The sequence below is a fragment of the Rhinichthys klamathensis genome, unplaced genomic scaffold (genome assembly GCF_029890125.1).
Source record: "Rhinichthys klamathensis goyatoka isolate OS25496 unplaced genomic scaffold, OSU_Roscu_1.1 h1tg000340l_1, whole genome shotgun sequence".
NCBI classification, from domain to species: domain Eukaryota; kingdom Metazoa; phylum Chordata; class Actinopteri; order Cypriniformes; family Leuciscidae; genus Rhinichthys; species Rhinichthys klamathensis.
This window is the reverse complement of record NW_026606854.1, coordinates 224304-247097: the sequence shown is the minus strand read 5'-3', so window position 1 is coordinate 247097 and position 22794 is coordinate 224304.

The window sequence follows — 22794 nt, the reverse complement described above, 5'->3', positions numbered from 1 at the left end:
TTTATGGAGATGAAGATTTCATTTTTCAGCACGACCTGGCACCTGCTCACAGTGCCAAAACCACTGGTAAATGGTTTACTGACCATGGTATTACTGTGCTCAATTGGCCTGCCAACTCTCCTGACCTGAACCCCATAGAGAATCTGTGGGATATTGTGAAGAGAAAGTTGAGAGACGCAAGACCCAACACTCTGGATGAGCTTAAGCCCGCTATCGAAGCATCCTGGGCCTCCATAACACCTCAGCAGTGCCACAGGCTGATTGCCTCCATGCCACGCCACATTGAAGCAGTCATTTCTGCAAAAGGATTCCCGACCAAGTATTGACTATTGAGTGCATAACTGAACATAATTATTTGAAGGTTGACTTTTTTTTTTTTTATTAAAAACACTTATTTTATTGGTCGGATGAAATATGCTAATTTTTTTAGACAGGAATTTTGGGTTTTCATGAGCTGTATGCCAAAATCATCAGTATTAAAACAATAAAAGACCTGAAATATTTCAGTTGGTGTGCAATGAATCTAAAATATATGAAAGTTTAATTTTTATCATTACATTATGGAAAATAATGAACTTTATCACAATATGCTAATTTTTTGAAAAGGACCTGTATATGGATACATTTTTTTTTTTACTTTTTCATATATTTGACTTTCATTGTAAAGCACTCTTTGTAAGCTCTGCAGTTCTCTGTTGTTTGATTGAAGTTCTGTCTGGAAAAATCCTTGGTTTCCTAAAAGAATTACCAAGTCAAAACAACCAGCTGGAACTAACCCCCTTAAGATAACTGTGGCTTAGTTTTTCCCCCCTCTCTGCTTTAAGCTCCATGCATATAGAATAACAAGCCTTAGGAGCTGTGCACACCCCACCACGCACTGTTCCGCTACTATATCTATACTATACTGTATCTGTTTCCTGCCTGGACTTAAGCAGTCATTTGCAATGGAAAAAATAAGGGAAAAAAAAACCTTTCTTACACGGTGTCATCTCATTAACCTTAGATATTTCCCCTGTGCTAACTAGATGGAGAGCATGTTCAAACTCAACTTTGACCCTGCTCATTACAATCGCTAATAAGCCAGTAAACTGTGTTTCTGTGAAAACGGTCTTCTACACTGGTGACCTCCAAGTGTTTCAGCTGTTGCCTTTAATTCTCTTGCTGTATTGCATAATGTGTTTCTTTGCCAAGACCTGCATAATGCACACGCGGCATCAGCTGATTATATTTATTTATTATTATTACTATTATTATTAGAATATAGCTGACACTGTAGACTTTGAGTATCATCCATAGGGCTTCCAAATGTGCTAAATAATGATATCTTCCAATTTGTAAGGAAATCAACTGTTTCTTGTGTATTTAATTGGTGCACATATTTTTTTTTTACTGGATTTGTTTATGATAATTAATGTCATCTTTAAATGTTTATAAACCGTCAAAATTCTCTTGTGATACAATTTTTCTCGGTAAAAGCTAAATTAATAGGCTTGTAATGGTGTGTATGACATGCGTGATATTAAAATTATTATTATTATCATTTACTTTTTTACAAATGCATTTTTAGCAGTTAAATCAGTCAAACAATGACTGAATCCGCTATGTATCACTATGAATCAGTATGTTTAAAACTATTAAATGTTTAAAAAAAAAAATCTTATACACACATGCATACTGTAGCTGCAGGAATTTACTAATATATTGATACGGAGTGTCCCTTATTGCCTAAAAAATGAAAGAGTTCCTTATTTTGCTTTGGCAACCCTATTATCTTTGATTTTAATTATATAATTCTGTGAATAGTGTTTGCATAATTCTTGAGCGTTTTGCCCATACAATCTGCTATTGAACTGACATACACTCACCTAAAGGATAATTAGGAACACCTGTTCAATTTCTCATTAATGCAATTATCTAATCAACCAATTGGCAGTTGCTTCAATGCATTTAGGGGTGTGGTCCTGGTCAAGACAATCTCCTGAACTCCAAACTGAATGTCAGAATGGGAAAGAAAGGTAATTTAAGCAATTTTGAGCGTGGCATAGTTGTTGGTGCCAGACGGGCCGGTCTGAGTATTTCACAAACTGCTCAGTTACTAGGATTTTCACACACAACCATTTCTAGGGTTTACAAAGAATGGTGTGAAAAAGGGGAAAACATCCAGTATGCGGCAGTCCTGTGGGCGAAAATGCCTTGTTGATGCTAAAGGGCAGAGGAGAATGGGCCGACTGATTCAAGCTGATAGAAGAGCAACTTTGACTGAAATAACCACTCGTTACAACCGAGGTATGCAGCAAAGCATTTGTGAAGCCACAACACGCACAACCTTGAGGCGGATGGGCTACAACAGCAGAAGACCCCACCGGGTACCACTCATCTCCACTACAAATAGGAAAAAGAGGCTACAATTTGCAAGAGCTCACCAAAATTGGACAGTTGAAGACTGTAAAAATGTTGCCTGGTCTGATGAGTCTCGATTTCTGTTGAGACATTCAGACGGTAGAGTCAGAATTTGGCGTAAACAGAATGAGAACATGGATCCATCATGCCTTGTTACCACTGTGCAGGCTGGTGGTGGTGGTGTAATGGTGTGGGGGATGTTTTCTTGGCACACTTTAGGCCCCTTAGTGCCAATTGGGCATCGTTTAAATGCCACGGCCTACCTGAGCATTGTTTCTGACCATGTTCATCCCTTTATGGCCACCATGTACCCATCCTCTGATGGCTACTTCCAGCAGGATAATGCACCATGTCACAAAGCTCGAATCATTTCAAATTGTTTTCTTGAACATGACAATGAGTTCACTGTACTAAAATCTCCCCCACAGTCACCAAATCTCAACCCAAAATAGAGCATCTTTGGGATGTGGTGGAACGGGAGCTTGTGCCCTGGATGTGCATCCCACAAATCTCCATCAACTGCAAGATGCTATCCTATCAATATGGGCCAACATTTCTAAAGAATGCTTTCAGCACCTGGTTGAATCAATGCCATGTAGAATTAAGGCAGTTCTGAAGGCAAAAGGGGGTAAAACACAGTATTAGTATGGTGTTACTAATGATCCTTTAGGTGAGTGTATATTCTCAGTTGAGTAGTGGAAATTGTGTTTGATGGGTCTAATCTGATACTTGGATTGGAACTTAGTCTAATTTGAAGGTAAAAAAAAAAGTTTAAGTAATCAAGTTACTATGGCATATAACCATCTAAGAGCAAATTACCATACCATTTCTAGGCTGTGATTGCTGCTATTAGACATCATATTTGATTTTTTTTTCCTTTTGAGTGGTATGTAATGAGGCAAAAGGTGATTTTCCATCAGTGACACACTTTTATTAAACTCACATGGATGTCAGGCTGTAATGCTGCCAATGGTTCTTGCAATTGAGCAAAGGTAGATAACATTATAGTCATTATGTTCTTAAATGAAACCTCAGGCAATACATTTTCTGTTTTCTTTACTTGAATATAATTTAAGAAAACCTAACTGAACTTTTTCTTTAGACACAGCAATGCCTTATTTACCTGAGGAATTTAGCTTGTTACATTTGAGTCAATAAAAACCAATAACTTATGTTATGCACTGCACAGATGTATTAACATATCAACATATCATTAACATATATTTACAACAGATTCATGTTGTTTTCTGATGAAATTCCACTAGCAAAACCATTTTATCTATACTAAACAGTAAAGCACAGTATGACTTGCTTTGCATGTTTCCGTATTTCATTTCGGTTCTTTTACGTCTTGAAAGCAGAGAAAATTACAGTTCTTGGAAACTTTTCAAAATATGGAATGAGGCCATTTCCCAGGTGCCATAATGGAAGAGAATGGTCTTTGAGAGCCAACAGAACACACAGGAAGGATTGATGAGCCATGCTTAATATAATAGAATCACTAACCAGCATTGGTGAGCACACACAGACCCAAACAGTTCTAGGGGGTTATGAAACGACTGACCTCAGGGGAGGTACATAAAGCCATCAATCCTCAATTAGGCTATATTGTGATGAGAAGAAGTCCTTTGATTTACCAGGCCGAGTGGTAACAGTTGGTGGGCCGTCTCGTTGACTAGCAGAGAAGACGCTAACTGACTTTATGAAGACGTGCTTGAGGTAGTGGTTTGTAGGCCAGTATGTAATAATGCCTTATGGATATTGTCAAACTATGCAAATTAACCTCTTCTCTCTATTTCTACTCTTGTGTTTTGCATGGACTTTATTGGAATGAGAGGAGAGGACTCTCTAACCGTTTTGTGTTTCCTTTGTGAATAGTACATTTTAATGCGGTGCCGTGAGGTATATTAACAATTATGCAAATATATGTGGATATGGGATATGGGAATGTTGATTGCTTGGCCACTGTTGGAGGAATAGAGGAAATCTTTGTGGTGGCATGTCAAGATATCATTATTATTGCTGTTGTTGTTGTTATTAATAATAGTGTTATTATTCTTATTCTTATTAATAATAATCAATAAAAAAAATAAAAAATAATACGTAAAAAAATTAAATAAATTAATACATATATAATAATAATGATAATAATAATGTTAATAAATACAAATATTCTAAATTAAACTAATTAAATAAATACATGAAATAAACGAGTGAAAAATAAATTATACAAAATATAAATAATAATCATCATTATTATCATTATTAATATCTGAATTAATAAAAATAAAATAAATAATTACAAAATTAGTAATAATACATTTTGTATTTTTTTTTATTTAGAAAATATTCAGAATGTATAAAATGTTTAGAATGTACAGAATGTATAGAATGTTTCTCTGTACTGTTCCCATTACAGCATCTATCCACATTATAGTACTTGCAGCCTCTTCATCCTCCTCATTTTGTGAGAAAATGTTTTCTCACAAAATGAGGAGCCACTTGATGTGGACAGGTGTAAACGCACCGTGTCCTGATTGGCTTATGATCCGATCTGCTTGATAGGATCACAGTGATCGCATGTTAATGCCAAGTGTAAACGCAGCCTTTTATGCAACTAATCTCTGATACCCCTTTTCCACCAAAAACGAACTGGTTCGGAACTGGTGCTGGTTCAAAGTTGGTTCGGAGTTGGTTCAACTTGTGAACCTTCTCAGAACCTGTTTGTTTTTCCACTGACTAGAGCGCCCAGCGAACGACGTCGTTACGTCACTGTGTACGTCACCATACATCTTAGCTAGAAACGCTTGCAAGTACAACATTACTTTGGGATTATCTCTAACTCGTGAACCAAGAAGGCTTTAAAAACAATTGAAATATGTAAGTCTTTTAATCTTTTCCTTTGATATGTAATCTTTTCTGATTAGTTATGTACTCCTGTCTTGTGTCTTTTTTTTCTTTCCATTTATTTGTTCTATATTGTGACTGTTTTCTCCTTTGCTTACATAACGTTTTCAATAAAAAAATAAAAAAATAAACTAGAACAACACATTCTCATCCCAAGGCGTCATCTAACTGACGCTTTTGACCATGCGTCAACATGCCGACGCACATGGTACCCCTTAAGCGTCTAGACTAGAAACGCTTGCGCCAACTTCAAGCATAACAATTACAATGGCAGACTACATAGTGTTTCTGCAAATGTTTCTCCTGGCTTTGCGATCCTATATTATGTCAGAAAATATGTTATCTAAACCCGCCCCCAGCCCCCGACGTAAGCATGACGTGGTAAAAGAACGGTTCTAGTCTAGCAAAGAGTTGGTGCCGCTTTGGAACCAGTTTTCCTGGCCGAAACACAAAGAACTGGTTCACGCGCAGGCACCGGCCCCGAACCGGCTCTCAAAATGCGTTGGTGGAAAAGGGGTAACAGTCCCCTTGTAGGAACCTTAGGTTAAGTGTCTTGTTCAAGGGCACAACAGTTGCACCGTTCATATCTTTAACCACAAAACCACATCACCCTCACTCAACTTTGTACACATCAACTTTAGGTAAAAGTCACTTTACTTAGAAGTTAGTATGAGTCCAGTGAGCCCGATTCACTCAACATGAGAAGTTGAAAACATCTGAAGTAAAATGAAGTGTTGTCACGGGAGGATGTATTTGCATGCCCTTTAAGATGTCCTCTTCCATTAATTTCCTGAGCAAACACCTTTCCAGTCCACTTAATGTAGAGCTAATTCCACGGCCTTAACATTGATTTGCAGTTCTCCTCCTTATCAGGTTAATCAATTTGTACTGGAGGCTTCTGCAGATCAATATCGGCTTCAGATCCAAAGTGGCATCTGCTAGTTATGGTGCACGCTCTGCATTTTTGATGCTAAGTGAATCTGACAGTTTGACCAACTTCAAAAAGATATTAAGCTGTCAAAATAAAATCTGACACTCGCAGGGGGATTTGTGAGGAGTTGCATGTGTGATGAATGGTTTTTAAGTGTTTTGCACGATAGAAGTTTTGTCTGTGTTTTGAATGTTTTTGTGTGTGGGTATAAAATATGTTTAGCTCAGTATAAAAGCAATTATGTCTATAGGGGACTGCCCATAAACCATATATAACCATGTGTGCGTAGGCGGAGGGTGAACCAACTCTAAGGCTAGATGCGATTCCTCCTTACAAACACATTTAACTATAATGTCATGAAATAGTTACGTGTCGCCTATCAACAACCTACACATCCCAGCATAAACGCTCTTGTTAAAGTGGTTAATATGGGTGATTTGGCATGACAGCCAGTTCGAATAATAAATATCCTAATCTTGGCCTTACCTAATGCAGCAATGTTTTTTTGTTTTCAAATTATTGCCTAAAAAGTGTGCATAAAAGCGCTCCCTTTATAATCACTAAGCTGTGACTCATCTTAATTCATCGCGATCTCAAAGTTGTACAATGAATGTCTTATTTAGCCAACATAATGTCTACACTTTTCGTTAGAAGTTAAATTATAACAAGAGTTCAGATCTAAGCACTGGACATTTCTATATTTTTTAATTGTAAAATGATGTGTGTGTGTGTGTATATATATATATATATATATATAGATACACACACACAAGTGAAACTCGAAAAATTAGAATATCGTCCACAAGCTCATTTATTTCAGTATTTCAACTTAAAAGGTGAAACTAATATAGACTCATTATATAGACTCATTACATGTAAAGTGAGATATTTCAAGCCTTTATTTGTTATAATTTTGATAATTATGGCTTTTCACAATATTCTAATTTTGAATTTGGGCTTTTCATAAGCTGTAAGCCATAATCATCAAAATTATCTGTATCTGCATCTCATATGACATTGTTGTGCGAAAGTAAAACCTTAAGCTCTCTTCCATTTTCAAAAGTTAATGTGTTGCTCACAACGCTCAAAAGTGACTGTTGCTCCCTACACACTAGCCTTTTATTAGCCTAGTGTCATGCAGAGAGTTTATTCTTGATTATGTGTATAATTTCCTCCTAACAGCCAGCGTTGCCCTCGGCTGCCATCCTCAAATTTGTCTTATTCCTTCCACTATTGTGCATTTTGAATACAGAGTTCTAATAATCACTGTTTCTATCCTCTGACTCCAAGATATGCCATGAATTCCAATGATCTCTCATCTCGGTTGGAGAGTGACCTGTAGGGCATTTTATCAGGGAGAGAAAAACAGACTTGTTTTAATGCTGTCACTAGAACAGCAGGTGCACTATACGAATTGGCCATGCTGGCAGAATGTCCTTCTCTCAGTTCTCAAGTGACGTCCCTGTACAACATAAGAACACCGAGCCGGGAAAGGTTTGATGCTGCGAAGCGAGGAGGAAACCGAGGTCTGTCTTTTTGTCTCACTCGATAGGTAGCGGCTCCTGCCGTTGGATCCGGATTGCGACGACTGCTCTAAATAATTCTGTGTAGCGTGCTGCAAAACGTCAGCTTTCTCGCCCTAGAAAACAATGCAGGTGAGCTGGGCTTTGTGTGGTGAGACAGCTTGTGATTCTAAAGTGGTAAAAAAAAAGAGAAGCAGGCTAGACTGCGATATACGGGGTGTTTTAATAGTTTCTCTTGTATTAAAGTAGCTTTTTGGAGGACGGTTCAGGAGCTTTCAGCTTTTTGTGAACAAATCGCTTTAATAATATTTAAATGTTGACTGTGAAAGCGATAAAACTATGTATAGAATTTGTATAAAAGGGATTTCAAACTATGCTTGATACATTTGTATGACTTTTCATATGAGAGTGATGGGTTTAGAAAGAATTTATTGAAACTTTAAATGTTTAAAATTATATTGGAAGGCAAGGTTACAAAACTGATTACTCTGTACCTTTTAAATAAAAAAAAATGTTGTTGTTTTTATAAAATTAAATTAAATAAAAAGTTTTTTGCAAAGGTAGGCATATGTCTACCAGAATGGCAAGTCAGATTAAAAAAATAATAATAATAAAATGATGTTTTCACAGTGATGCCACAGAATAACCATTTTGGGTTCCTCAAATAACTGTTCATGTTACAATTAATAAATTAACAATTAACAAACCATTTTTCACTATAAGGAATTGTTTGCATGATGGAAAGATTCCATGGATGTTAAAGGTTCTTCATGTTGCCATACACTTTGAAGAAAAGGTTCTATAAAGCCTTAAAGGGTTCTGTCAGATACTTCATATTTAGGGGGAACAAATGTCATTTAAGAAATGTCTCATTATATATAACTTTTTTGGCATAAAGTGCTCTTTAAAATTGAGTCAAGAACCCTAGGGTTCTATATAGAACCCCATTGAACCCCCCCTCCTCCTCCCCCTAAATAAAGAACCTTTATTTTTAAGAGTGGATGAAGTGGTTTAGCTCACACAGCTGAAAGGAAAAGCTAATTTTTTTCAAGTGTGATATTCCAACGCTATCTCACAACCGATTCGTACAAATTTGTACGACTTCACTCGTAAGCTTTGTCTAAACCCCAGTTATTGGTAGGTTTAGGGGCGGGGTCAGGGGTAGGTCATTCGTGCGAATTCGTACGAATTGGGCAACTGGTAAAATATGTACGATTTAGCAAACATCTTATGAATTCGTACGAGTGAGGACGTATGAATTTGTAGGAATTAGCCACCTCGTAAAATACGTACGAATTGCCGTGAGATCGGTTGGGATATTCAGTGTGCTATATCCATCATAAGGTCTTGCATGTACATATGCTGAAAGTGTTTATACAGTAAGTCTGTGTGCGTGCATGTGTGTAACATGCGCATCTCTATTGAATATTTCATTACGACATGTCTTTTCTTATCTGTACCTTCTCAGTATGTTCCTCTGGGCCATTATGAGATGTGTGCACACCTATGTTGCTCTTCATGAATGTGACACAGCCCATCGGGATGCATGTAAAGCAGGTGGAATGCAGCAGGCAGTGCTGGCATGCCCTCCAACCATCCCCACAGAGAGGGATCACAGCACCCCATTCTCCAGTGGGAATTCCTCCAGCAAGGTGATTTAACAAGCCTCTGATACAACATGTATGCTGGTCAGAAGAATGACTGTTATTTTCACAGTCAAAGAGAACTTCAAGCTCCCTCCGGAGCAAAGAGATGACCAAGCCTTGGGCGACAAGCCTAGCGGGAACGCAAACTGTCACGCGAGACCCAGCCGACAATCCATCATTCCACGGCTTCACCCAAATTTAGCTTCTGACTAAGTCAAAAATACCCGCGTCACATTTTTAACCAGAGCTGTGAGCTGCCAGTTTTTCATGTAGAAGAAGTATTCTCATGTGATGCTTTTGACGCTTTGTTTTTATAAAGCGAGACTCGGTGGCAGAGAATAGCTGAAAAAATGGTACTTGACATTTGCAATAGCTACATGATACCTGGAGGCCTAATGTCTAATATATTGGACTTAATCCAATTTGCCTCTATATATGCAGAAAATAGAAGTATGTCACTGTGGAGAGTTCACATGATGTATTGCCAAACTAATATGCACCACCACCATGTTATGTTATGATCCAAATAAACTGGAGGGTAGAATCAAGGATAACTCTCTTGAGGAAGTGAGCCTGGATGCATGGAATACTTAAAGGAAGAGTTCACTCAAAAATAGTATTAACAAAAACAATATTATGATTTTTAACACAGCATCAATATTATTCCAAAGTTACCCATTAGCTGTTTTTTAAGCCCAAAAAAAATTACAAAAACAACTTATCTTATTTGTGTGCTTATATTCAGAGTCTTCTAAAGTTGTAAAAGTCATACCGAAATAAGGAATTATTTACTGAAAATCTTGTCGAGTTGTCATCCATCCATCCATCCATCCAAAAACATTTCACACTATTTTGCATAAAGATGATAAATGATCTCAAATTTGGGCTCAGAGGAATACATGCAGGATAGAGCTCTCTTGATACTGTCCAAGTTTAATGATAGTATAGCAAATTATGCTCTTGAGACATTGCATTAATATGCTTATTTGCTAATTGCTTAATGCTTAATTTGCATTGTTTATTCTATAATGATGGAGTTGTACCTGTTTCTCAAACCAGCACACAGATCGTTCTTTATTGAGTAATAACTAATAAAATGCAGGTGTGTTGTATAATGCATTGGTGGACATGCTGCATTCACCATGTTGCTATTTCCTTTGTTTATTTTTTTTATTTTTTTATCTATGACATAGTAACATTTTACATGAATTTTGTTCAAAAAGTATAATTTAACCAAAAGGAGCCATTTTCTTGGTTCCTGAAACATTTGCTGAATCTTTTATTAATATATATATTTTTTTACTTAAAGGTATTGAAGGTAGGAATTTTATATAAAAAAACTTTTTTCCAAATTTGTTTAAACTTTCTGTATATATCAATTAGGGGTGTAACGATACACAAACCTGACGGTTCGGTTCGTCCCACGGTTTTGAGGTCTCGGTTCGGTTCGGTTCATTTCGGTGGGGTGGGGGGGTTTAGAAAGCTAAAATTGCTTTTATTTTTTATTAAACAGTGCTTTAATGAACAAATTGTGTCCTTGTCTTTAAATTAATTCAATTACAAGTAAACGTTTCTCAAGGATAACAAAATTATCTGCTAATGCTGTAAACTACAGCCCTTACTTGCACATTAGCCTACTATAACATTAAAGCTTAACAACAGAGCCTACTTTTAGCCTAAATGATATAATAATAATCAACACTCAAATAACAAATTGTATGAAAACATATAAAACAGCACATAAGGCAATTTTTGCATTAACATGTTTTTACTCTAATTTGTTATTTTTATATAATAATTTACACAGTTGCTGTTATTTTCATGACTACTATTTTAAACATACATTAAATAATCAAGATATCATAAACAGGTTAAGTAAAATATAATATATAGGCTAATATATAGCATTTATTTAGTGAAAGAGTTAGCAAACCAGCAAGCTGTGGACACTGAATGACTTGCCTGAGGTAAGTTAAATATAAAAGCTACGTGAAAAACTAAGCGTGTTATTGACGTATTTCCGCTGTTGAAACACTGATTGAGTGTTTACACGAGTTATGATGGCTTTCAGTAAGTATACTGTATCTTTCAACATACCTTCGGGTGTCCATTCATGTTTATTCTGTAACTGAGGAAGAGATGATCGCGCTCCGCGCTGCCGCATGCATACAGTGATATCCGTCACGCCACATCTAAGAGCGCCAAAACGGCATTTATTGTTTGCATTTCGTGATCAAATAGACATAATTTGAAAGATTACACCTTGCTTATTATCAAAAGTAATAAAACACTGAGCTTATTGCGATTATATGTGGTTAATGGTGGTTAGGCAACAGCCCTGTATTCGTTGTGTACACATAACACATGAGGTGTAATGAGCCGGGGCTGGGCGGGGCAGCAGGGGGCGGGGCGTGTTCGGTTCGCCATGAGAGTATCGCGATACGTATCGTGGGTGGTGTATCGCGGTTTTTCGGTTCGGTTCAAATATCGTTACACCCCTAATATCAATGCATAATTAAAATGTAAGTACTCTGAAAAAAGAAAGTATAAAAATCGAGTGTCTGTAGACCTCTCACGACTGTTTTAAAGACAGCTCATTATTTCCATTCACTCCACCCCCTCCCTTCTGGGCTCCTTCCAAAGCCACGCCCCAAAAACACATGAACGCGCGACTCCGACCGCTGAGCTGAAGACGCATTATTTACCTGAGACGAGCGGAGAGGAAGGAGCGCAGTGCATGTAGTGACATCATGTCAGAATCACATGTAATAAAAAATATAACTATCATTATGAAGATAAAAAAATAAGATGTATTTTAGAACTCACTATCAAGCTAGCATATTGGTATTGGTAAAGTTTAAAATATATATTTATTGATTCGCTAACGAGCTAGTTATCTATGATGCAAAGCTAAAAACAGGTTGCGTGATACACGTTTTTCCATTGCCATCATTTACACTGTGATGAAGATGAATTTCGTGCAACATTCATAACATATATGGTGTTCTGCATGTAAGAGTTTCCATGATGAAAGCATTGTTGACTCTGATGAGGACTACACTCCAGAGACAAGTAGCCTACCGCATCGTCAGCTCGAGGACAGATCCGGGGTCGAGGGCGAAGCAGAGGAGGTCGTCACAAGGCGTCACTTTTCAGCCCCTTGAGGTCTCTCAGTTCTCGCCATTGCTGGAAAGCCACGCCGATATTGACACGCGTTTTATTTCGTTGTTTATCCAAAGACTTTTTGTTCATTACCTTTTCTAGTAACGTTACTGTCTTCCTTTTTTTGCCTGGTTTGCCTTCGCGAACTGCATATGTGAATTTTGATTGGTCTTTCTCTGCCATTGTTTTGCTATTCCTAGGTTCCGTGCCTCTTGAATTCCTCAAATCAAACGGATACGCGCAAGTGGGCAGGTCCTGTGTGGCAAAAGGGTGGTTGCCATGGTTGCGAGAGAGTGACAGTCGCCTAAGCCAATCCTTTGTTTCGTCCCGGATGGAAATAATGAGCTGTGTTTAGTGCAGATTAAACGGTCTAGAGTCATTCGATTTTTATACTCTTTTTATCAGAGTACTTATATTTTAATTATGCATTGATATACAGAAAGTTTAAACAAATGTGCAAAAAAGTTTTTTATAAAATTCCTACCTTCAATACCTTTAATTTGTTTTACTTTTTGAATCATAGGCTACGACGCAAGTTAATAGAAGAACAAAACATCATCAGCATGCACTAGTGGTAAACAAATAGAGCAAGATGAAGTACACTTTGGCAATTGTGTGTTGTTGTTTTTTATATGTGTGTGCTGAAAAAAAGAGGACAAAGCGATTGATGAGAATATGGACACGGTCATCATGGCTAGGGAAAAGAGGCAAACTTGGCATGCCAATTTGCAAATGGAGCTTGAAAGTTTCATTTCGCATTTTTATTGGCTAGTCAGTAGGCGTATAGGTTGCAGCAAACACACTGTGAGATGATCATGCAAAATTTCTGACACTGTCAGAAAATGATGGCAGACTATCTTGGGTCGCAAGACTGTGACAACGGACGTCTTTGAACCACTCCTACTGTGCGACGTAGGACCAACCACCGTTTAGGAGCCACGACCACAGAAATCACTGTTGTTAATTCATTTGACCAGACACCAGTTATTTTGCCAAGAGATCTCTCGTATTTAATTTACCATTTTATATGAGACATAGGAGGGATATACACTACCGTTCAAAAGTTTGGGGTCGGTACGATTTTAAATGCTTTTAAAAGAATTCTCTTCTGCTAACCATGGCTGCGCTTATTTGATTAAAAATACAACAAAAATCAGTTATAGTATTAAATATTATTCCAGTGTAAATCAGCTGTTTTCTGTGTGAATATATAGTAACGTGTAATTTATTCCTGTGATCAAAGCTGATTTTTCAGCATCACCAGTGTCAGTGTCTTCAGTGTCAAATGATCCTTCACAAATCAGTATAATATGAGGATTTGATGCTCAAGAAACATTTATTATTATTATAAATGTTGAAACAGTTGTTGGTCTGTCAGTTGTACAGTTTTTTTTTTTTTTTTGATTCTTTGATGAATAGGAAGTTCAAAAGAACAGCATTTGTTTGAAATAGAATCTTTTGTAACATTATAAATGTCTTTACTGTCCTTGATAAATAAAAGTATTGATTTCTTTCCTCCAAAAAATAAAAATAAAATTCTCACTGACCCCAAACTTTTGAACGGTAGTGTAAATAAATATATATTTTCTATATATATATATATATATATATATATATATACATTGTACGATTTCAGGCTGTCCCAGACAAAAGATGACCAATATGTATATTTAAATTTGGTGATATTGCGTATAACTATGGATTTAGCAAGGGCTATAGGGGAGCAAAGTTTGTTGGCATGGGCATTGGCCACTTAGAAGCACCCCTGGTTCCAGAGATAGCTGGTCCTGGTATGATTACAGAGATGAAGCTAAATGATACAAAAACAAAGCATGCCCTACTTCTCCAGCTAGCATTGGTGGAATTAATGATTAAATATATGAGTAATTGGTAAGAAAAATATGTTGAGTGTCCGTGTTTCTAGCCTTCTCCAGAGGCCCTGCTTATACTGACTCTTTATTAAAAGTTCACTTTTCTTATCTCCTTGAACATCCTTTTATTTTCTCCCCTGAACATATCCCCAATGTAAAACTGACCTATTCAAACCCATCGACATTTGTTTTTGCAAAACTATCCTGGCTAGCCTAGTCGGCATTGATCTTTTTTTCTTCTTTACCTTTTGTACAACATCCCAATAATAATGAAATGTGTAATATGAATAAGATATTGTAGGATAAGATACTGCTAAGTTTGTTGATCAAGAAACAACATGCTCCTTTATAATTCAGGTAATATATAATGTCATAAGAACTTAGAAGAATATAAAACAAAAAGGTGTGTTTAGTGGATTTTCCTCATTGTAAGTGCAGTAGCTCAGTGTATTGTATTTTTTATGTTTCTATTACAGTCTACTTTCATTCAAAAACTGAAGAAACCTGGTATGTTTTTTGATTGCCCTGTGAAAAGTACTTTGCAGTCATCTTGGTGACAAGCTAATGCATGTGAGATCACACTTCAATGCTTTTCATAATATGTCAAATGTTAGTGTGTGCATTTCACTAACTGCTGTAACATTTTTTTTGTGATGTCACTACTCTTTTTCTTCACATTGCATGCCAATCTGCCAAAAGTTCAGCAATAAATAGCATATACAGTGAGCTTTTTGAGTGTTACTCTTTTCTTATACATAGAATAATGGATTCTCCCTACTTGAGATTGCATTTTTCACAGGCTGCATGTGAGATCACACTTCAATGCTTTTCATAATATGTCAAATGTTAGTGTGTGCATTTCACTAACTGCTGTAACATTTTTTTTGTGATGTCACTACTCTTTTTCTTCACATTGCATGCCAATCTGCCAAAAGTTCAGCAATAAATAGCATATACAGTGAGCTTTTTGAGTGTTACTCTTTTCTTATACATAGAATAATGGATTCTCCCTACTTGAGATTGCATTTTTCACAGGCTATGAATGCCTTATCCCAGACTGATCTCATGAAATGGCGTATGTATGACACGCCAATTCGTATTTCCATTTTTGGCGTGCTATCAACACGCATAATCGCTTTTCAGCGTGTTTATCAACGCCTTTGACTTAACGTTATATTACTGTATTATGTACATATAAATATATGACCTACCCCAACCCCGTCCCTAAACCTACCCGTCACTGGGGTTAATACCATTTATGAGTCTTCTCCTACCATCCTAGGAAAAGAAATATCGCTCCACAGATGTAGAATATAGATTTTGCTTCGTTTCGCTCGGACATTTAACGGCGTACACATACACGCGGAATCACTCGGACATTTAATGGCGTAGACATACACGCAAAAGATTTCGGCGTGGACATACACGCGGATAGCTCAAAATGCGTATAGATAACACGCCACTTGAATTGAAAGTGGCGTGTATGTTTACGCAAAGTCATGATGTCATGTTGCTTATCCTGCTTTTTGAGAGACCAGCCAAGCAAAAAAAAAAAAAGGTTAGGCATAAAAGATTCTTCTATTTATGGCTTTTGAAGCTGACCAAAATGATTATTATTTTTATGTGTTGTCTGAGTGGACATTTTTTTATTTTTTATTTTTTACGTTTTTTTTTAAAGGACTTTGGTAACATGACATTTGCATTGCATTGAAGATGTACTTTAATGGCTGGCATGAAGTCCTGATGATGGATGGATGGATGGATGGATGGATGGATGGATGGATGGATGTAGATAGATAGATAGATAGATAGATAGATAGATAGATAGATAGATAGATAGATAGATAGATAGATAGATAGATAGATAGATAGATAGATAGATAGAAATTAGCATTTCACACAATTAATGTTGTGGAAGGTTTAAAGTGTAGCTCCCCCTACTGAATCATAATTTAGGATTATTAAGAAACTGACAGAGGTCACCATGACTTCTCTCTCGCTTCAGGCCACATGTTCTTTCTAGCCTTCCTGCTTTGAAGCGAGAGGAGGAATGTGCAGGACACAGTTTGATCAAAGCAAGAGCAGAATAATTTGGCCTTCGGGACTTTGAGGTATCTTAGCTACCTCATCTCCAGACAGCACAACAACAACAAAACAGGCCTTCAAAATAGCCACATCCTCCTATATCTAAACATCTCACAAGTCTTAAAGGAATAGTTCACCCACAAAATTAATCATTGTTGACCTTCAAGTAATTTCAAATCCACATGAACTTCTTTCTTCCTCTGGAACACAAAAGGCACATTTTTGAAAGATTGTATTAGGCTTGATACGCTTTTCAATATTGGGGAAAAAAAATATGAGATACCATTTATTCTTGAATTATTTTTAAATTCACCTTTTATGTTCCACAGAATAGAGTCATGAGGCTTTGGAACAACTTTTCAAATGTGGCTGACTGAAACAGCTGTCTTGTCAGTGCTCATCTATAGAAGTTATAGGCCAATAAAGTCCATCTCTTACAAATCACTTGGAAAATTGTGTTGTTTTTGCAGTACACTGTATGTCCATCATATAAGGCAGGCAGATTTGTTTACTTTGGACTCAAATATCAAATTTGACTTTGACTTCCCCTGAAAGCTAACAGCTTACTTTGTCATTTAACGTCATATTTTTATTGAAATCTCATTTTGGCATCTTCAATGCTTGACATATATTGTCTTTTAATATACAGTGTCTATGACAAGTTAGTTTGCTCCCAAAGGCGTCTCATTTCCAGCTCTTGGATGCGTTCTTGACAACCACTAATTGAAGGATATTGATTGAAAGTCAACAATAGGACCTCTGTGAGTGCGGGATGTAACATCTCTTTCACATAAGCTGATAGCACTGTGCTTTATCTGATTGACGTTTAATAGTGATTCATTGGGAACACTTCAATGAATTCACCAACCCCTCCAACTTCAAATAAAGCATCATACTGTAGTTTAACTTTTTGTGTTATGAGTTTCTTTCTCTACCTTCCTCTATCTGTATTTTAAAAGAGCTAGGTTGTTTTGAGTAAATGGGTTGTACTCAGGCACTTTAGGGCTCCTCATCGCCTTACTCCCCTTGCTGCTGGTTTCATTATATACTCAGCAAAAAAAGAAACGTCCTCTCACACTCAACTGCTTTTATTTCCAGCAAATGTCTTTACATATGGAAATATTTGTATTAAAGGTGCATTGTGTAATATTTAGGAGGATCTGTTGACAGAAATGCAATATAATATACATAACTATGTTTTCAGTGGTGTATAAAGACCTTACTTAATGAACCGTTATGAGCCATTTCTATCTACATACACCGCGGGTCTCCTTACATTGAAATGCGCCATTTTGCGCCGACATGTTTCTACAGTGGCCCTAAACGGACAAATGCGTTTCGTCACTGTGTTGTTCTTCATGCAAAGAAGCTAGCTAAAGTCAGCGATGATGAATGAACAAGTAACAATAATATTCGCAATAACATATCGTTTTACTGAATAATAAAGTAAACATAATTTCTTAATTTATATTTGTAAAGAAACCTCATTGCTTAACTGGCTACTCTCTGCTGTCTCAGACGACGACATCTTCTCCTGTCGGCCACCGTAAATTTTGATGGTTGCAATTCATAACCTCACCACTAGATGCCGCTAAAAATCACACACTGCACCTTTAAGATAAAAAGTTCAACAACCGAGACATAAACTGAACAAGTTTCACAGACATTTGATGAACATAAATGGAATAAGTAGTCCCTGCTGTGATCAACATCAAAAGTTGCAGTGAGTATCTTGTGTGGCCACCAGCTGCTTTAAGTACTGTGCATCTCATACTCATGGACTGAGCCATATTTGCCCATTATTTCTGTGAGATGTTACTCCACACTAATGTATATCTAAATATATATCTAATGTAAGCAATATTAACCCTTTCACACGTACGATCACACCGGTGTGATCAGTCTTGGCTGGTCCCTGGAGCGTACGATCACACCGGTGTGATTAGAACGGTCAGTGCATCACGTGATCAACTGCTAAATTTAAACGTGCTTTCGCGCGTTGGCTGGCGCTGAGCCAGAGACGGACGCACTCAGTGCTGTCATATATCACAACTATTGAGTATTTTAAACCACATAATGTTTATTTTAGGTTTCAGACATTTAAATACACATAAGTACTAGCAAAACAATGATTTTGAGTTTGTAAAATACACACTGATGCCTATGGAAGCGGCAATAATAATCCTTTCCATTATAATAAGACGAAACGTTTTATTCATATCAGATACACATTGTGTAAGTAGCTTTACATTTTACCATATTCTTCTCCCAGTTCACTGGCCACTTACTTTCATGTATTTCGTGAGAAACAACAGATCCGATTCTCTGAACTGTGAAACAAACTAACATGGCGCCGCCCATCGCGCATACAGTTCAACTAACGCGATCGTTATAAAGGTGTTTAAACAACAAAACACATCTACTTGCACATATTTGTTAGAATATGTTAAACTTACATGTGAAAGGGATAAGGTACTCGAGGCTCCGCTTCACGTTTTGCCTAACAACTCCCTTCAGCCGTGACTTATTCACGATACCTTTGTAAAACGGTTACCATACAATACAAATATTAAAGCCAAAAAATATACATCAATGCAACTTTCATGAAGTAAAATCACTGAAAACCTTCCTTCCACTGGAAAAAAAAAATAGTCCCTGACCATAAACAGAAAGACTGTCTTTATGAGTGAGTCAGTAAGTAGAGAAGGCTTTTATATTGAAAGGACTGAAACTTGTTGTGAACGCAGAGAAGCAAGACACAACTGATAAATGCATTGCCTAGCGATTCAGAGTCCGGGAACGGGAAACCCCCTTAACTATTAAAAGGACAAGATATCGCAGCGGACATTCAAACAGATTTTTTATTATGAACATACTGTAGGACTGACCTGAAGGAAAATGCTATATCTGGTACACTCGCTCACTCAATCTCTCTCTCTCTCACACACAATACTCTACATAATACTGTAAGCTTCAATGAACAATATCAATGAGAACAAACATATATTTACATTGCTAAGGGTGTTGTGTAGTGCTGCATTGATCCGTTGTGTGAAGCGGTCATAGCCATGTTTTATTGTGAATAAAACACAGCTATTGACCAATCAGAATCAAGGACTAACCGTTTTATAAATATATATATATATAGGGGTGTAACGGTGTGAAAACATTCGGTAGGTACATGTACCTTGGTTTTGAAGTCACGTTTTGGTATGGGTTAGTGCAGCAATTATCCATACTTCAAAATGTACGAATAATCCTCGTCCAGTTTATTGGTTAAGTTGTCATCCCATTCAAAAACGATTTATTTGTGACTAAATACACCAGGAGAAATCAAACCACAAAATGTCTTTATCAGTATTTGAGACTTTTTTTTTTTCTCCAGTCAGTACTCCCGGTCTCATCCTTGGTGTTTCTGCTTTATTTTATGTGCAGTTTTGTTGGAAGACATGAAGATGAGTTGACAAGGCTTCAGAGAGAGCAAATGTTCCCTCATATGGAGCATCACATGAGGGGGTAAAGCCTGAGACTCCCTGTTGGTCCGTGGGTGAAAGGGCTTATGTGTTAGCAGATCAAAGTCCTGGCGGTGTTACCCCCTCCTGCGCCATCTCTCTCCTTCACACCTTCTCATTCGTCCACTTTCACAAAGAAAACACCAGGCTTTGATTCACCAGGCACAGGATTCATATTTTCTTTCCAGGCACGGCAAGGTGGCTTTGAACTCCGGCGTCGTGGAGAGAAAACCATTCAGCTTTGCATGGAAGGAGCTAAAATCCAATAACTGCCTGTCTTCTCATTCTCCCTGTGGTATCAGAAACATCATAAATACTTAAATGAATTTCTAGATTTAGCCAGTACATATGTACACAAGTTTGCGTTAGCTTACAGATGAATTACCTTTTGTTATATAAGAGCAAATGGTCTCATGTGGCGGCTCTTTGGGTCACCGTGGGGCTGAGTTCACATTTCCCATTGTCGTGCTGTGCAGCAAAACATGTGCTTTGTTTACCTGGATGATTGATTTCAAGTGGAGTTATGTACTGAGCACTGTGAAAACAGGACTACAGCTCTTGTATCTCTCAAACCCATAGGTCATGTTACAGTCATGGCTGCTGTTTAATATACTGTCCGGTTGCTTGGCCCTTTGAATTTGCTAGCCCATCCTAAACCCTTAATTATTTATTTTCTTATTTACTTGGTAGGGATCCGTGCATTATTAAGTCTGGCTGCCAATGCCCGATCAGTCACATTTATTCACATAAAAGCTGTTTCAGTGAATTTTTCGATATATTTTAAATGAAATTTTGGAAATGTAGAATAAGGTTATTGATATCCCCATCTTTGTACTTTGAACTGTCCCTTGAATGCTGGGGATATTTAGGGTATATTTATAAAGGTATCCTATACATGGCTTCAGAGGGAAAATCATATTTAAGTGTGGCTGCCATGCCCAATCAGTCATATTTTTCAAGTAATATTTTAGTGAACATTTCTCTATATATTTTAGATTCCATTTATATTTATAAAATTTTAGAAATGTAGAATGTTTACTGATATCTCCATTGTTGTACTTGATCAAATAACCCTTACCAGTTGTAATATTCACTGACTCAACTGATTCATTCAAAAATATCATGCTCAAATTAAGATTACATGTTAGACATTGGTATTTCTCTCAAACACAAAGGTGAGATAAAAAATATGTCAAGATTTCAGTGTTCCTCGCAGAAATCAGAGGACATGGAATACAGAACATGCGACTTACAGACGTTTGTGATTTATTTTATTAGCCTTTTTTTTTTTCATTTTGGATCTTTTCATTCAAATATTCAAAATGATACATTTTCAACAGAGGCAAGAAAGTGAGGAATGAGGAGTAATTTGAAGGGGTTATCCATTTATAAAATGTTATGTATCCTAGATACACAGCTTCAGAAGGTGAATCATTATTAAGTCTGGATGCCATGCCCGATAAGTCACATTTTCACGTAATATTTCAGTGAACTTTTCCATATATATCCAAAATTAGATTTTGGAAATGTAAAATAGGGTTATTGATATCCCCATCTTTGTACTTACCTGCTGTTTTACGGCCACCCTGTCTCCCCTGGCTAGTTCTACTCAGTGCGGTTATTTAAAGCCTGATTGGTTGCTAAAGTGACCCATTGCTCAGTTGCCTGCTCTCTGGCTTGTCCTGAGATTTACAGATTCATGTGAGCCAAAGCTCTCCTTCCTGTCTCACTACACACACACACACACACACAGTAGCAGATTTGGCAGGAGAAGAGATCCTCCGCACATTCTTTGTTATACATCAGACACACTTGTGTGCTCACCATTTATTTTTCTATAATACCCACACACACAACGTATACACCGCAAAAGCATTCTTGGATACACACAGGATCTATTATGCACCTGTTTTCAGCCCATCTCCTCTCACTATCTCTCTCTACCTCACACACAGACTCACTCTCTCTCTCACTTTCACAGCTAGAGTCACACATTAGGCTGTATTCACTGGCCAGTCTGACAGCTGAGCTCTTTGATGCAGAAAGAGAAGAGTGTATCTCTAAGGTAATATTGCACTCTGCTGCCAAAAGGGGAAAAAAAAGAGAATGGTTTTGGACATCCAAACTCAATCGTTTTCACACCAGCTGAAGGTCAGCTTTGAGGACAGAGATGATAGGTATTTTGTGTGTAGCGTGAAAGTGTCAGTTGGTCATTTTGTGAATCTGAAACGCTGTGATCCTCAAACTGCGAAAGCGTATTATATTTGTCTCGCTCCGATGTCAAGTACGTACCATATGCAGTTATTCAACTTAGGGTGGGGGATGGAAATAAAGCAGCATACTGGCCTATACAGGGTATACAAAATAAACAAGCATTTCATAAAAAGTGAATTTTTGAAGCTTATCTTGGATGCGTTCAATATAATAAAAGTCGATGAGGAAATGAGTAACGCAGCATTAAAGGGTTAATTCACCCAAAAATGATCCCATAATTTACTCACCCTCAAGCCATCCTAGGTGTAGGCTATATGACTTTCTTCTTTCAGCCAAACACAATCAGAGTTATATTAAAAAATATCCTGGCTCTTTCAAGATTTATAATGGGAGTGAATAGTACCTGATATTTTGAAGCCCAAAAAAAGATATGGCTTTATGGCTCCAGGGAATGATGCGTTTTTGAAATAAAAGTATCCATATTTATAACTTTATAAACTAGAATCACTAGATTCCAGTAGCGGCCGTACTCGAGTCTAGTTC